Source organism: Lactuca saligna, chromosome 4 (assembly GCF_052625555.1).
Source record: "Lactuca saligna cultivar CGN05327 chromosome 4, ASM5262555v1, whole genome shotgun sequence".
Lineage (NCBI taxonomy): Eukaryota > Viridiplantae > Streptophyta > Magnoliopsida > Asterales > Asteraceae > Lactuca > Lactuca saligna.
This window is the reverse complement of record NC_136420.1, coordinates 174,886,129-174,904,452: the sequence shown is the minus strand read 5'-3', so window position 1 is coordinate 174,904,452 and position 18,324 is coordinate 174,886,129.

Sequence of the window (18,324 nt, the reverse complement as noted above, 5' to 3'; positions counted from 1 at the left end):
GTGAGGTTTTAATCATTTGCGTTCTAAAATTCGATTATGATTACGGCATCCCTTTTCATAATCTGAATTGTGAGAACTTGTCAAATAGAAATGGAAATGTTAAAGCAAAAGACTGGTTTAGTCTTTATGTGAGACATCATGAATCGTGTCCCATATGCTTCGAATATAGGATCGATTACATGTGCTATATTCATCCTTTCTAAAATTTTCCAAATGCTTGGGGCATTAAGAAGGGAAAAGGTTTAGAACTGGATATGACTAAAAGGATTAAACAATTGTCAAGGACAATCTAAGGTTTACCAAAGATTGGTTGCTCAAGGATAATTGGAAGTATAGTGATAATTCTGGAAGGACCATATTGACATAATCTGTAAGGAGGCAACTCTTGTTCATAAGTGATAGTCAAAATGGAATCTGGAAATGTTTCAAAGTTAGAATTTTCAATCTGTGTAAGATTAAGGAAACTTAATGCAAGAAGGATGTTTCCAAGGAGCCGATCTCCTTTGGAATGCTCTGTAATGGTTGTTGTCAAGACTTTATGACTTTGTGCATAACCATTACAAGAGGATCAATGCATATAAGTTTAGAATCTAACAGATTTCAGTAAATGGCATGAATTTGGAATTCTTGCATTTGCAGTAAGGATTTGGGAGTGTGAAAAGAGAATCATTGAAGTTATGTTCAATTGATCTAGTTCACAAAGTAAAGATCATAGACAAACATAGTATGCATACTTGGTGTGTGGCATGACTAGTGTTTAGAAAACATAGTGTACATGCTTGGAGCATGGGACAACTATTGTTTTTAAATTCAAGAATAAAGTTGATAGCTGAAATAGTATACAATGAATAATGTGTAATCATATGGTGATAAATAAAAGGTGTTTTATTTATGTTCATAGGTTTTGATACCATATTGGATTCAATTATTATTGTGTTTCACTTTGCATGTTTTGACTTCCCGAATAAACTAGGTTATTCTTCCGGAATGACTAAGTTATTCAAACCATCCACAGTCGGTCATATGTTGGAAGTAGATATGAATTAAGACTGTCATGGGTTGGCTTGTAGAGGTCTAAGGTGTTGGACAAAGGGCTACAACACTCATGAGTGCTCATAAGTTCTGAGTATTGGATTCAACCCGCGCTCATTGGAATCACTTCATGGATTTTATCACGAGTCATCATGAGACGATAATATCTTATATTCTTCAAACCTAGAGATATGAGTTGTTACTATGAGTTGGTTGTACATTGATTGCACGAAACTGCATTTGGTAACTCGGTGCTATAAAACGTGCCTTTGTGTATGATTCAACAAGTAGTAGAACAAGCCATATGAGTCGAAGTTTATCCATTCCTTTTACCTTTGGGATGAAAGCGATATCTGTGGGCCCCTCAATGATTTAATGATGACAAATGGAAGTGCTCGGACGGGCCAGGACTGATTTGATTTGTTCAATTAGTCAGTGGTCATAAATCGGAAATCGGGAAACAACAAATGGACAGAGAGAATGATTATAATACATGTCTCAGTCCATATGATATCTATAATGGAGGAATATATGATCCCTTATCTAATGGACAAGTCATCGACAACGTCAGAGTTCGACAGAAGCTTTTGAGAGCTACGATTGCCAGTTGGTTCCTGAAGTCATACGCAATAATAGTTTTAGACTTATCCAAGTGGGAGACTGTTGGATTAATGTCTAAGTCCATAACTATAATTGGTAAGACTTGACCCGACCCGGCATGGTCCATTTGGGTTGCATGGCATCATGCACTTGGATAGACTATAATGAGAGAAATAAGACACTTATGGTTATTAATATATTATAAGTTCTAGTATATTAATAATAAGAATAATAAGATTATTTAATTAGTATTGATCAAGAATTAATCTAGGATTAATTAAGTGATCAAAAGAAGACTAATTAAATATATGGGTTGATTGTACAAATCATCCGTACTTATATAGTGGGCTAATGCTCCATGGATTATCTAGTTGGGCCAAAACCCATATGATGCTCCATGGTGTATTTGAACCCATGGATCCAAGGAAATGGAAAGTCATGACAATTAGGGTTTGCCCTAATTGTAACACTATATAAAGATATTATTCTTGACAAAATCGGACTAGTATGATTCTAGAGAGGGCTAGCCGATTTCATGAAGTGTAGAATTCTCTCAAGTTATTCCAAGTGTATTTGGTGTTGTGTGAACCATTTGAGGTGTCACACTTGGGGCACTAGGCACTCAAGCTTCATGAAGACATTCTACATCAAAGAGGTATGTATTCTATCTTGTTATATTGATAGTTTTGTATGCTAGATTAGGATAATACCTTGGATGTTCATATTTGCATGTATAATAGAGAAAACATAGATCCAAGCTATTTAGGGTTGCATGTACACTTAGGAGTGTTAGAATGCTCATAACCTAACAACTATAAGGTGATCTGTTTACGAGAGTCGTACTGGGTTCTATGCTTGTTCTCATGACGATGTGATTACTCGTACTTAGGCAGTTCTCCGTCCTGAAGTTCATATTAAAATTCATACCTAGTTTCACAATCACCCTTTTGTGTATACGGGTCATATATAATTAAGGTTGAAAAGGTAGTCGAATAATTGATTCTTCTTTAAGTTCACATCCCATCGGGGAAAAAGAATTTAAAGTGGAATCATCAATTCTAAACCTGTAGAACCTTGATTATATATCACTCTTATGCATACATTCTTCAGTGATAGATCAACCGCATGAACCCCTGGATTAAACTTGACGTACTGCACTAGTGTTACTTTGGGGATTTCTTCGGAAAGAAAATAACTAATAGGTACTCCTGGCATGAGTACTTAGGTGTTCTGACGTGACGGTTTCGCTGGAAAAGTGATCTAGAAGAAAGAGGTGTACGTATGAAGCTGTTTTTGTGAGGATCAAATTGAGTCGAGTCGTATGATAATGTCGACATCATACCGAAACTTAAAGACATTAGATTTGAACATAAGATGTTTACAGACAAAACACAACCGTGCAACCATGAACAGAGTTACAGTACTTTAGATTTACCATAAGACTAATACTGCGAATAAGATATACTACAAAAGACAAGTATACGCAGCACGAGAATTTCTATACAGACAGGATCTCGCAAAAGGTAAGACTCTAGTTGCACTAGTTCTAGATAGTTTATAAGTATGTTACAACGAAACGCCTAAATTACATTTAACGTGGTTCCCGAGCAGACTCTCCTGCAGCTGTGATCCTGAGGATCTTCCCGTCTGCGCCAGAGTTTTGTGTTATCGGGCAGTCCTTCTGGAGGTGTCCAATTTCACCGCATTGGTAACATATATGGACAGCACCCACGTTGGTGGTGGAAGTGAAACATCGAGTAGGAGTTAGGGAGATGCGGGTTCTTTCCTTTTTCAGGAAATCTCTCTTATAGTGCCCAAACTCTCCACAATGATAGCAAGTCTGGTTTCCATCGGTGTTGGGCGAATTGTTGACCGGTTTTGATAGTCTCCTGCAGTAACGTTTGGTGTGCCCCATCTTGTTGCAATTTTTGCATTGCAAGGCTCGGCATATTCCCTCGTGGTGGTAATTGCACCGGTCGCACTTCGGGAGTGTTCCTTTGTATGGTCTGCTCGGTACTGGGATGGCAGAGGTTTCCGCTTGCTGTTGCTGCATGGAAAGTCTTCGGGGTTTCTTGCGTTCTTTCTGAGTTTGACGCTTCCGTTTCTTGTTCTTTGGTTTTTGGCTTTGCGGGCCTGAGGCCGTTACCGTTTGGTGACTTCCTGGATGGATACCACGATTGGAAACTTCATTCCCATCAGTAGCATTGACTGTGTTGTTAGCGCTACGGTGCGCAAGAACCACGGTTACGGCAGCCACTACGGCAGCTGTAACTGCCGTTTGAAAGGCAGCGGCGTCCATAGGAAAAGTAGAGGTCTCGTTGCTTGGCTGGTTGTTTCCGAATGACGATATGATTCTGTTAACACGAAAGAATAAAGATTTTGTGAGCGATTCTGTTTGACCCTGATGTACTTAGATTATTCATGTAAAGAGTAGAAGTATGTTCTCGAAAGTTTGACCTACATCCCCATGATGCAGTCCTAGTAAAGAATGGAAGTATGTTCGTAAAATGGTCTCAAGACGTTTGTTGTGCAAGCTGAGGTATCGTGGGTTGGTGAATAACAAGATCCAACCACTGAAAGAGACTTGGAAATGTCTCTGGATCTAACTTGCTATAGTCCAATGACTTGACGATAGCATGATTCAGGTAGGCTCTTATGAATGAATGACAAGAGTACTTGAATGAAGAATGACACAGAAGTTAGCCGGCTGTCAATATCTGTGATATTCACGACGTAAAGATTCTGGAAAATGACCTTGTAAAGGTCTTACCTCATATCCACTAAAGATAGTTCCTGACAGCATAAAGACCTAACTAAAGTACTTACGGTACAAGATAATTTCATAGAAAATGCCACATCCGGCATAGACAGAAAAATACGATTCCTTTTTATAAGGGAAATAAAGTAAAGCGTCTACTACTGGCGACGGTCATCCCTCTGGTGAACTCGTAGTTCAACCAATTGACGTTCCATGTCAAGTAGGTGTCTTTCGCACACCATCTGGCGTACCCGGAGCTCTATGACTCCGGCTCGTAATTCGGCCAGTACTTGCAGCAGGGTTTCATGGCTTCTCTTTGATCTCTCGTGTACATCTCCTAGATGAATGGTGTGGAGGGTGTGCATTCTAGCATAGGCAACTATTTCTGAAATCTGATGTAGGGCTGTCCTGCCTTGAATCTCATTTCGGGCCTCTCTACAGACCAAGATTGGCAAGACTATATCTGTTAAGCCCTCATTGTTCAAGTCGTAAAAGCTTCGGTCGTCATCAAACAGCATAGGCTAATCTTGTTCTTGGCTCCATGTTTCCAAGCATTCCACTCACTCAGGGTCGGGCCATGAAAAGCCGGATGAGGGTTAGGAATTGGAAAGGGAGCTGCTCGGAGTAGGTTTACAACCTCTGGTTCGGAGTTAGCATCGTACGAAAAGTCCTCATCATGGTGATCATCCAAGGAGATAGGATGATCATTCTCTGGTTCTTCTCCAAACCAACCAGCTATGACTTCATTCGGAAGATACTGGTTATCAAGGGGATGGAGTCCAGTTATGTTTTCTATGCGAGAATTTAGGGTAAGAGAATAATTATTAGACGATCTATCTAGATAATTAGGTAGAAAATCTTCATCAGTTACATCGCTATTTGTGAAGTGCATACCAGCTATGTGTAATCTAAACAGGATAGACTTTCGAATAAGTGACCTTAACTCCAAATTCACATAGAATAGGGGTAAGGCAAAATTATCACTGATTCTAAGTCTATAACATCCTAATTACATGTAGCCTTAGTATATCCACTTAGCAACTATCAACTTAGTAATGAAGATCCTGTTTTAGTTTCTCAAGTATAAAGTACTTCTAGTAACACCAAATACTCCTATAGTATTTTAAATTTTAATGCTATGTTCTATTGTTCTCATTATGGTAGGGTTGGTAAGATGTTAGCATTGTTGCAACCACACACTTAAACTTAGGCACATTCTAGTCAACCCTCAGATAATATAGGTGATCAGGCTATATCTTCCTAGTTTTGACCATATGTCTCTAAGCCCACTTGTGTTGCCCAACAATCGTAATTCTTTTGCACTATCCTAGTGACACTGATTTTAGTATGAATGCAGCACGTATACTTACTTAAATATTTTACTATTTAAAGTATAAACTCTTGGTCAGAGTATTTTTAATCCCTTATGTATTTATGGTTAGTATATCTTTTATGGGTTGATATACTTAATTCACTATAAACAATGCTCTGATACCAATCTGTCGCACCCCAAAACCAGGAACGGCGGAAATGTTCTGGGGCGGAGGACGTCATGTATAATATCAACAACAATGTAAAGTAGTAAACAAGCAACAACATCATCCATTGCATTAATAATATAATTATTATACAAATGTGTTCTGTCAAATTTTGATAAACACTAAAGCATAAATCAAAATGAAAGATAAGTCTTGAACAAGCTCCATCTTCCTTTCTCCTTGCATCGGTACCTGTCTATGATGACCTGAGGATACAAGTAATTTTGAAAGCGAGTATCAGCTTTGAAGCTGGTGAGATCATAAGTATTTTAGTGTATTAATTTGTATGTAAATACTTGTATGTATTTGAAATGTAAGTATTTGTATGTATACGCATTGTAAGTATTGAAAATGTATATGAACTGTAAGTTTTGAAAATTTATATGAAGCAACTGTAAACATTTGAAAAACCCTAGAATCCCGATGATTCCTTCTAGTACATGAAGGTGTATTCTACCAAGACCTAACTGTTCTGTGTGTGTGTGTGTCTCTTGTAAGAGGATGTATTTTCCAAAGTATAACTATCATTATGCAAAAATATAGTTTGTACATTAATGTTTAAGTGAGGTTATCACTAAAAATATGTAATGGAAAATCAATGTAGTACTATGGTGTAGTGCCGAACTACAATCGTACCTATTACCTTAAATCTAGGGTAATACTTCCAAGTAATGTAGTATTTAATATAAATAACTACACCGGTACTCAACTGCCTTATTTGGGGATAAGGTATAATGTGATGTCTAGATCCCAGACTATGCGTTCCCCTATCAAAGGGATTTTGGGACCTACCCACGACCCCTGAATGAATGCAAGCCGTGAGCATCCACATTACCGAATGATCATGTATACTCGATATAACTATCACAATTGCGGTGTGATTCATCAGTATAGTTAGATCCTGAACTGGTTCCGTGCTATAGCACCTAGTGACGTCTATTCTATGTATATGTAAGTGTACTCATGTAAGTGTGATCATGTAATTGTACTCAAGTAAGAGCGATCATGTAATAGTACAGTAGTGTACTGTAATGTTCTACGTGTGCTAGCTGTAATGTGTGTTCTCTCTATCTAGCAAGTACAATAATGTAATCATTCTAGTATAGCTGTATATGTTCTCGTTCTAGTATAGTTGTATATGTTCTCGTCCTAGTATAGTTGTATATGTAATGTACTGAAAAGTTCTAGAAAGTATTGACTCATGAATCAACTGACTCATTGTATGATATCGCGTTCTAGCAATGGTTCTAGTATCTTCCTGAACTACCCATATGGTAGCTTTCTAGTAATCTAAGTGGTACGTGTAGACATGGATGTATACCCTTGCTACCCAAGGGCATATGTTGAACTGGAAAGACCTTTTATGACTATATATGTACACATGATATATAACTAATATTTAAACGACTTTCGGACGAATACCCAATATCCCACCAGACCACATCTCAAGGCGCAAAAAGGAAATAGGGTGGATAGCCTTCCTAAGTCTTTTAAACATTTCTTATATAACTATACATATAGAGGCATGCAATTTATAATATAAAAGCATCAATAAGTTTTGTAAGACATTTGCAATATAAGTATTATTTTAAGAAAAGATCGACTTGATGTCAATCTATAAAACAATTTGAAGGCATAAGTTTAATAAAACAGTTTAAGTATAAGGAAACATTTGTTTGAAACACAGTTGTAAATAAGTTTGAAAGGAAATGTACGGAGTAAGCTGTACAGTGTAAAAAGGAGTTTAAAATATATAAAATGTTTATAAAAAGTCATTTGAAGGAAACTGTTTGGTAAAACGGCTAATGAGTAGCCAAATCATTTGAATGCTGTATATTAATCACATGTGATTGATGTAATAAGTAACATAGTCCTACTTACTAATCACATGTGATTGACATAATAAGTAGCATGATTCTACTTGTATCCCCCCCCCATAAAACATTTAAAAAGAGTTTAAAACATTAGTTAAGGGGTATGAACTCACCTGCAGTAAGTGACTGGAATTGAACGGATTGTTATCGTACGGAAGGATCGGAAAAGTGTTTCGTGTCAAGTGGAGACTTAGACACACACAATGATCCTAATTACATATGAAAACACATGTATATAGATAATTAGTGATTATAACACTAATTATACAAGTAATAACATTTAAGCGCGAGGATAACACTTTTGGTCAAGTGCTAAGAGGCTAAAGGGTCGCAACAAAGGAGTGCAATGCCCTTAATGTGAGTTTAAGGTCTAATGACCATATAATCACACATATACACACTCAACTAGACATAATTGACTAATTGATAATGTTTAAGACATCCTAGACATAATAAACACTTTATATAAGTGTTTCAAGCCTTAAGGATTGCATCTAAGCTATTGTGGGACAGCGTATTTGTGTTTAGGGTTTCCAAAGGACCCTATGTGAGAGTTTACTCTCTATAAACCATCACACATGGAGTTTACGGTTGTAAACTCTTGAGTTTACGGCCGTAAACTCCCAAACATGTGTGTTTGGTGTGTTTTGAAGTCCCAAAGGCTTTCTAGAATTGTTCTAACTTAGTGGTTAAGTCCTTGGAAGGGTTTAGGGTCTAGAAGTACTCCAATTAGGAGTTTACGGCCTCAAGGCCATTCCCCTTAGAGTTTACGGCCGTAAACTCTAAGTAATGTGGGTTTTTGTTTCTTTCAAGCCTCTTGCACTTGTGGGATATGTTCTAGAATTTTATTCCTAGCATATGAAGGCATTAGGCACACCTTAGTGCCCTTTTTAGGAGTTTACGGCCCAAGAACCATGTCTTGGCCATAAACTCACTTAGTTAAGTGATTTTGATGTGGTTTGGTTCTTCATTTTTGTGGGAAACAATTCCATGAAGAGGTCTAGGGATTTAGGTGTCTTGAAGACACCCTTTTTGTCCATTTCAATGGAGTTTACGGCCTAAGATTCTCTTGGGCCGTAAAATCACTTTTAGTTGTGTCCTTTGATGTGTTTAAGACCTTGTTCTACTTGGGGAAATAGTCTAGATACAAGCCTTTAAGTCCTAGTGTCCTCAAAACACCATTTAGTGTTGGAATGTGGAGTTTACGGCCTAAGAGGGTTCTAGGCCGTAAACTCCCAATTTTGGGTGGATTGTGGCTTGTTTTCTTGTCCCTAACACACTCCCATACATGTCCAAGGTAGTTACTAAGCACGGGGGACAATCTAGGCTCGGTTTCGGGAGTTTACCGCTCAAGAACACCTTGGGAAGTAAACTCCTAAATCGGATGATTTAGCTATGTAATCTATGTTATGAACACATTTAAAGCTTTCTAACACTACTAGAAAGAGTTACTCACAATTTGGGATAAAACCCTGAAGATCCATCAGTGAGAAAATGGCTTTTCTCTAGTTGGAAATGTGAATAATGAATGAATTTGGTTCAGAAAACTATTTATAGTCCTGAAATATTTTGGCAGGAAATATTTCTATTCTCGGAATGGATTCTAATGATCTAGGGTAATGGAATTTACAGTGTTGCACAAAATCCTAGTGCAACCACTCTCCGAATAACCCTTTTTGGTGTAAAACCCTGAAACTGCCAAACTTATATTCTAAGTCTGAATTTTCACTGTAACTGATCTACTTCTATTGGATTGAAATGGTTTATTCAGAATGGAAATTTCGGGTTGTCACAGTATGGGAGTGACGGTTGTACACAGGGTCCTTAGGGTTAGGGTTTGTATGGGCTTTATACCCGATCCTTACAAACTTGCGGCCATAATGGCACAAATGGTGCCTCCCTCCATAGAACAATTCAAAATAGACCCCAAATTTACCCTTTAAACCCTCAGCATTAAATGCTTTACAATTCAGGTTCGGTTTTTACTAAAACAACCCCTCCTCTACAAACTCTTTCCAAATGAAGTCCCAATAATTACCAAGTAATCCGTTCCCTCATAATTCTTTACGGAACCCATCCAAAACTTACACTTTTAACCCCTAACTTCTAAAATATTTACAAGTTGCTCCTAGGGATGTCAACGGGGGCAAACGGGGCGGGGGATAAAAAATTTCCTGTTACCCTGCCCCCGCCCTTGCCCCCAAAATTTCTAGCCTCCCCATCCCCGCCCCCGCCCCCGAATCCCAGGATTACCCCCGCCCCCACCCCCGTTTGGGTTGACTTTTTTTTTGGCGAACGAAGGTGTTGTTTATGCTAAAAGAAGTTATTTTTTGATCTAAAAGAAACCATTTTGGACAAAAAAATAGTTATTTATAGCATAAGTTTATATATTTAAAATAAAAATATTATAACATCTTAAAAATGTTATACTATAAGGTTAAAAACATGATATTTAATTGAATTTTGGAAGTTCAAAATCATTGCTATTATTTATTATGTTTTTATAATTAATATATATTAATATAAATAATATATTAATGGGATCCCTATTGGGGGTTTGGGACGGGAATACCCACCCCCGCCCCCGCCCCCGAAACTAAAACGGGGGTTAACATTGCCCCCGCCCCCGCCCCCGTCCCCGATTTTTTAAACAAATATTCTCCATTCGGGATCGGGGCCCCACGGGTTCGGGGTCTCACGGGACTTTTTGACATCCCTAGTTGCTCCTTGAAATCACACCTTGCTAAATAATTGTTGATTTTAGGGATATAATACAATCATTAACTAATTGATTTATTTATTAAATAAACGAGTGTTACAACTTTGTTGTTACTAAGAAGTTCAACTGGAAATGGATTTGTGTCACCAATAATATCACACTCACCAATAATCAAATTAAGATCAATGATTTTAATAATAACGCATTCACAGATCGTAATACAAAGAAACTCAATCAACCTAACAATGGAGCCGTTTTGCAATTGTTGAGAGGTAATGAGTAATCGCATTGCAAGCTCCCTTGCTAATGAAAACCGTTGTCAAATAACAATACCTTGTACCTATGCTGCCTGTTTTCTCCACCATCCTTGTTTAGAGTTTACATCTGAAAATCCAGAATATCATTAACCTGAAGCACCGGTTTTAGATCCATCGTTTGCCATTCCCAAATTGATAACATCGATATTACACAACAAGTACCAATTAATGAACAGCATCTAATGAAAATGGTGCAAAACTAAGTCACTGAAAACCATAATCTCAGGCCTTTGTCAATAGGTCATAAGAAGTCGAACCCCCAAAGAAGAAAAAATAGATGATGAAGGCTTCATAAATTTGTCACTATAGATGCAACCCCTACTAGCGGGACTACTATGATGGTCGCCGATGGCAGGTGGAGATGTTACGACTTCCAGTGGTGATAAAAGGAGGTCGTCGAACCACCTATGTCGGATTCAAATTCTAACTCGAAGACAATGGGATTGAAGCCTTTGTGTATGTCTCGATTTAGCTAGATTTGGGTGAAACGGGGAGGTGGGTTCTTGTATTTATGTTATATTGTATACGTGTGTGTGTGTGTGTGTGTGTGTGTGTGTGTGTGTGTATATATATATATATATATATAGAGAGAGAGAGAGAGAGAGGATGGGACCCTTTTATATTAAATAATTATATTTTATTTTTAGATAATGCAAAACTTCAAAAATGGTCCCATGTGGTAGTGAAATAAAGAAAATGTCATTCACTTAATGGTAGAAAGCTGATGAAGTAAGGCATGAGGACCAAACATCAAAAGTTTTGAAACCATCGGAACTATTTGTGAAGTTTTTAAATTTAGAGACTAAACTTCATATTTCGAAATGCCATAAGGACCATTTATGAAGTTTTGTCTATAAAAATTATAGAAATGGCATCTTTCTAGATTTTTTTAAAACTTGACCATAGATACATTTTTTAAAATTGATAGAAAAAATAACAAAAATGGTCCTCATTTTGATAAAATATTTCATAAATGGTCCATATATAAACAAATTATAGAAATGATCCCCATCTAAGAAAATTTTACTTAAACTAAACATTATAGAAATGATCTCTATTTAACAATAAAATAACATAAATGGTCCATATGTTTTAACAAAAAAAAACGTCTAAATGTATGAAAAGTTACAGTAATGGTATATGTATAAGAGAAATTTAAAGAAATAATCTTTCTACTATAGCAATTTTTAGTTATTTTGGTTTAGACAAACCATTTATATCAGTTTGTTTATTAAAAATACATTATTAATAAAACGTCGTAACGCGCGAGATATCCCCACTAGTTTGATAAATACTATAATATGTCATAAAATTAAATACAATAAATATATAATTTAAATCGTGGTATTATACATATGTGATTGTATTATTAAGGGAAACTGCAATTAAAAATAATGTACTTTCTATTGTTTTTTCTTGTTATAGTAGTTTTCTTTGGTTTTTTTACTAGTTTTAAAACTCATGTTCGGGTTTATTCAAAAATTAAAAAAAAAATATGAAAATCAAAAAATTAAGAAAATCTGAATTTATAAGAAAAAGAAAAATTATTTAATTTTTAAAATTAAAGTATTATTTCATTTTGTAAATTTACACAAATAATTTAAATAAATAAGCAATTAAAATAATTTGATTAAAATTAGAAATTTAGAAATTATTAAGACAAAATTGCAAGAATGGTCCCTGTGGTATGTTCAAAATTAGTACTTTGGGCCAAACAAGTTTGGACTAGCATTAATAGTCCGTAAGTTTTCATTTTGCTGCGGTTTTGGTCCAAAACAGTTTAAAAAATATAAAAATGACGGATTTGCCCTTTTCCATTTGTTTTTTGCATTTCTTTTTGTTATTTAATTATTTTTTAACTGAAAAAATAAAAATAAATAAAATAAAATAAAATCTCTCTCTCTCTCTCTCTCTCTCTCTCTCTCTCTCTCTCTCTCTCTCTCTCTCTCTCGTTTCTTGCTTACCACTAGCCAAATCAAAACAAACATCTATCCATTTAACACTTACACATACTTAACACCCACAAATCAAAACCCAAAATCGATTCAAAGATCTAAAGTGGAATGTCATCTAACTTGTCGGATCTGAAATGGTGGTGTATGTCGATTGTGGTGCCACAAACCACAAGTCATTACCAGTTGGTGGTGCCGAAGAAGAGAGATACACTTCGTCTCCAACCTGTGGGAGAGAAACCACAAACCTGAACCTAGTGTCGTCATCGGAGTATGAGTGAAACGAAGAGACACAGACGAAAAACGGAAAACGAACTTATAAGAGGGAGAGAGACACGAAAAACGACGCTAGGGTTAGCTATGACAGACGGTGGCGTTAGGGTTTGCTATAACATCCAGATCTGACGACTGAGAAGAGGTGTTTTCGGCGAAGAAGAAGAGGATGGCAGAAAAACCCTTACTAGTCGTCGGATCTGAGGAATTGAGACTCGTCGGAGAAGGAATCAGATGAAGATGGTGTAGGAGATGAAGTCGTTTCAGACAAAGTCGTTTATGGCTCAAGTTTACAGATGAAGTCGATAACCTTAGCGGTGGTGTTGTTGTTTATATTCGCCGGAAATGCGAAGGTTTTCAAAGGATTTTCCGGTGGTGGTGGTGTCGTTTATATTTGCCGGAAAAACGAGGGCGTTCATATACGAGAGAGAGAGAGAGAGAGAGAGACATATTTCTTTTATTTATTTTTATTTTTTTAGTTAGAAAATAATTAAATAACAAAAAGAAAAGCAAAAAACAAATGGAAAAGGGCAAATCTGTCATTTTTAGATTTTTTAAACTGTTTTGGATCAAAACCGCAGCAAAATGAAAACTTCCGGACTATTGATGCTAGTCCAAACCTGTTTGGCCCAAAGTACCAATTTTGGACATATCACAAGGACCATTCTTGCAATTTTGTCAATTATTAAGAAAGTTGCGTTAATGAACTGGATAAGCATTTATTATATATTTTATTATACTCAAGTATTATATAGAATTTAATAAAATGAAAAACCATAAAATTACAAATACATATATTTTAATATAAAATTATCACAAAATAACATGTGTTATAATACATTAAAAATAGAACATGTACCAAAATCATTATTATTAACACGCAAGTTTACACAAACCACATAGACTCATTTATGTAATTTACTTTTTTTTTAAAAATTGATTTTAAAAATTTTATCAAATTTCTCTAAACCTTTTCTATTTTCTTTTTTTACAACTATGTTTATTAGACCTTTTAAAATTCAACAATATTTTGTTTAGGTTTCTTAATAGCTTTCTATTTATAGTTTTTAATACATTTTTTACATTATATTTAGATGTATTTTTGTTAAATAGCTTTTTGTTTACAGCTTGTTTATATATATATATATATATATATATATATATATATATATATATATATATATATATATATATATATATATATATCTTAATTACTTTATAAAGCATTTTTGGTCAAATGCTAAATTTTAAGTCGTACAAACATACAATGCATTTGTACAATCAATTTATGCATTACAAAAACAGTAGAGTACATATGGTCAACTGTTGAAAAGGTCAAATCTCTTATCCCTTATTCTTAGATTATTTTGACCCGATTCATTCCTTATCTCCGTATTTCCCCAAATCTCACAATTTCTGTTCACAAATCTTGGATATATATCGTTGACGTTTCCATTTCTAGGGTTTAATTCATCTTTCAGCATTCAACCACCATTGTCACACATGTCGCTTAGCGCGAGTAAATAGCTAGTGTATATATATATATATATATATATATATATATATATATATATATATATATATATATATGTTACATTTTGTTGTAAAAAAATATATATTTGTTTTATAATTTTTTTTCTAAATGACTTTCTTACAACTTTTTTGTATTCGTTTATATGCATGTTTTAAGAATTTTATGTTTATATAAATTTGTTTTCTAATATATTTTTACATATTTGTTTAAATGCATGTGAAGTTATAAAAATATATAAAATTCCAGTTTTCTATATATTTGTTAATAAAATGTAATATTGCAATGTATGTTTAATTAAACTTAGTTGTGAGATCCATGTATTACATGAGTTAATTTAAGAAAAAGTTAAATATAGATGTCAAAATATTTAAGAACTTCGAATTTAAATGAAAATAAGAAAAATAATGAATTATTATAATGGAAATATTTTTTATCTTTTAAATTTAAACAAATAATTTAAATAGATAAAAGAAATTAAAGAGCTTTAATTTTTGTAATTTTGAAATTAAAATGTAACTTTATTGATGAAATTGATATTCATTTATTAATATATTTATTACAATTATTACATTAAAATATTCTATGAAATTTAATAAAATAGAAAAACTTATAAAATGAAATGTGGATAATAAATTAATTCAAAATAACTATAAAATAACATTTGGCAAATTGAATGAGAGTGATGTGGTAAAAAAATATTTATTTGTTAGAGAGGATTATTACATCACATTTCTTTTTTGACAAAGTATTATTTTTCAAAATATGAATATTGCATAAGACACAGATCCGGTCCTGATCTTTTGATCTTTTGGAGACCTTGTGTAAAAATCAAAATGAGATCCCATAAATTTTTTTCTTGTAAAATGTTATTAAGTAAATTTATTACTGTTAAATTTAAAACTTAAAGTTGGTATCAAACATTTTATAAATTCACTACCACAACATTATGTCTTCACTTATTAGTAATAAATTGAAACTTTTACAAGAAAATTTAAAGAAAAAAAATATATAAAACATCAATTTATTATTATTTTCTAAACATAGACCTTTTGAGATTTTTAGCAGCTAATTCATCTATTATATTTTCATAATGAATATTCTCAATAAATTCGTTCTCAATCAATGTTTTAAAACCCGGGTTGACCCGGCCGGTTCAACCGGTTGGACCGTGACCCGGGGTAGAAGGCGGGTCAATTGCGACCGGTTTTTTGTAAAAATACGAACCGGATCGAACCGCCCGGGTTTCCTCTAAACCGCGGTTCAACCGCTTATGTCGAACCTGTTAAAACCGGATTGAACCGTTTTAATAGGGTTTGGATAGTTGGAAACACGTAGCGAACGCCAAAACAACGAGCCGTTTGCGGTTTCTTCAATGTTTTCCAATGTTTTTAAACATTTAAACTTTGTGGATATTAAATTATTGGTTTTATATGTTTATGCATTATGAATGAAAGTAAAAATATATAAAAATAGAAAAAGAACATAAATCGGGTTGATTCGGCGGTTCAACCGGTTGACCCGTGAACCGGTTATCATACCGGGTCAACCAAAAACCCGGGTTTTAAAACATTGTTCTCAATCAAAATTAAAGCCAAAGCATTTAATTTCTCTTGAGATATGGGAAAGTGCAAATAAGGTTTTAAAAGCGTTTTTTCCCTGATGCAACTGTGTAATAAGAAAAATCTATAATATTTTGTATGCTAGACAAGAATTTAGATATATGTTTATCATTTTTAAGAAATTTAGTATTTTGTTAGGTATATTATGTTCAATGGGTAAATGTATTTGTAGCAATTCCAATTCGTTGAACATCAATGTTTGAGATATAACCATTTTCCGAACATCTTTTCTAAATTTTTACAACTTGTCTTTAACCCAATGTCATTCTTTTCAAAAAAAAAATTAATTCTTAATTTATTCATGCACCCTACTCTAACCATTGTGACACTATACATAAAGCTTTGAAAAGATAAAACAATAAAACATATAGGATAGCCGTGAACTTATAAACACCGGTAAGTAAGATACAACATAAAAGAACATACCAAAAACCTTTTTTCAGTTTCTCTACTTCATTAATTATTAACTTCATTAAAAAGCATTGCGGTGAAGTACAATTGGAAAATTGAAAGAGTTAAGAGATGTTAACATTAACCTGTGGTTAGCAAGTCATGTAGAGGAGAACATGGTGACTAAAGACTCAACAAGATATCAAGATTCAAAATTACAAAATAGGAGTTTCCGACGAGAGATGAGCAACAATAGCAAAGATGTTTGCTATAACTAATATTAGAAACATATTTGTATTTTTCTTCGGATATCGATAGTCTCCTTAAATTACAGATAAATTTTATAATTTATTATTAGATTTTGATTATTTGATTTTTAATGATTTTTTCCTTAATTAAAATGATTTCAATATTGCAAACAAATGTTAGTACAAAATAACCGACACAACTGATTTTTTTTTTTTATTAATAACACACCATAACTATATATTTTTTCCAAAATTCTTAGGCTCTTTAAAATCGAGGTCTCATGAGAGTGTATCACTTGCATTAATAGGAGAGTTGGTTTAAACTATGCGGCAATGATAAAAGTTAACATGTTTTTATATCCTCCATATACAAATTTTATGTGTCATTATATTATTGTTGAAAGTGATGATTTATTTGTAAAGCTGAAACTTGACTTTTTCCTATCATTATTTAATCAGACAATCAAACTTTCATTTCTTATCACATGACCTTACATTTATTTTTATTTTCTTATTTAAACATCATGTAATGAATCAGAAACTTCGTTTGGTGAAGTAAACATGTTCACAAAAACACTATTTCTTTATACACGAATTAAACATGTTTATAAAAAAAATGCATTTTATGTTAATATATGTACGTTAAACATGTCTACTAAAGATCATAGATTTCGAACATGTTTACAAAGATCATCAGCGGAATGATTTGTTTATTTACTCTTTTATTTTAATTTAAACAAAACTAGAAAAACTCTAGTTTTTGTAAAAAAAAAAAAAATGATATTGTTTGGTTGAAGTCAGATATATTATTAACTTACTATTATATATAATAAAAAACAACTTGATTATAAATATATAATATATTTTTGGATTTTAGACTTTTGTCACAGTAATTTTGGGTTTTAGACTTTTATCACAATAGTTTTGGGTTTTAGACTTTTATCACGATAGTTTTGGGTTTTAGATTTTTATCACAATAGTTTTGGGCTTTAAACTTTGGTAGCAATATTTTCATATGTTGATAGATTCAATCCCTATGTAGAAAATATATTATAAAATTGTCCTTGTAACTTTCAAAAAATGCTCATGTGCGGTTTTTCTTTAACTGAAATTGTTCATGTATTTAAATAGTATACTTTTTGGATTTAAGATTTTGGTATGTTTGGAGATTTGGTCCTTTATAGAAAATAAATGACAAAATTGCAAAAAAGTTGTATTTTTTTTGGGGTTCTAATCCAAATCCCGATTTTTTAGTGACCGTGTTCATCAAAACACAACACACACATACACTCAATCACTCAATGTTCCAAACCTGAAACAAATATGGAGACGGGGACTTCTTAGTCCCAGATTTGAAACGAAACTTTAATCCAGAAGTTGAAGGAATGTTTTCTTTGGTTTAGTAATTCCCCATGGTTGTAGGTTGACAGAACTGGAACAAAGGAAATGGAATCAGGGGTGATTCCGGAA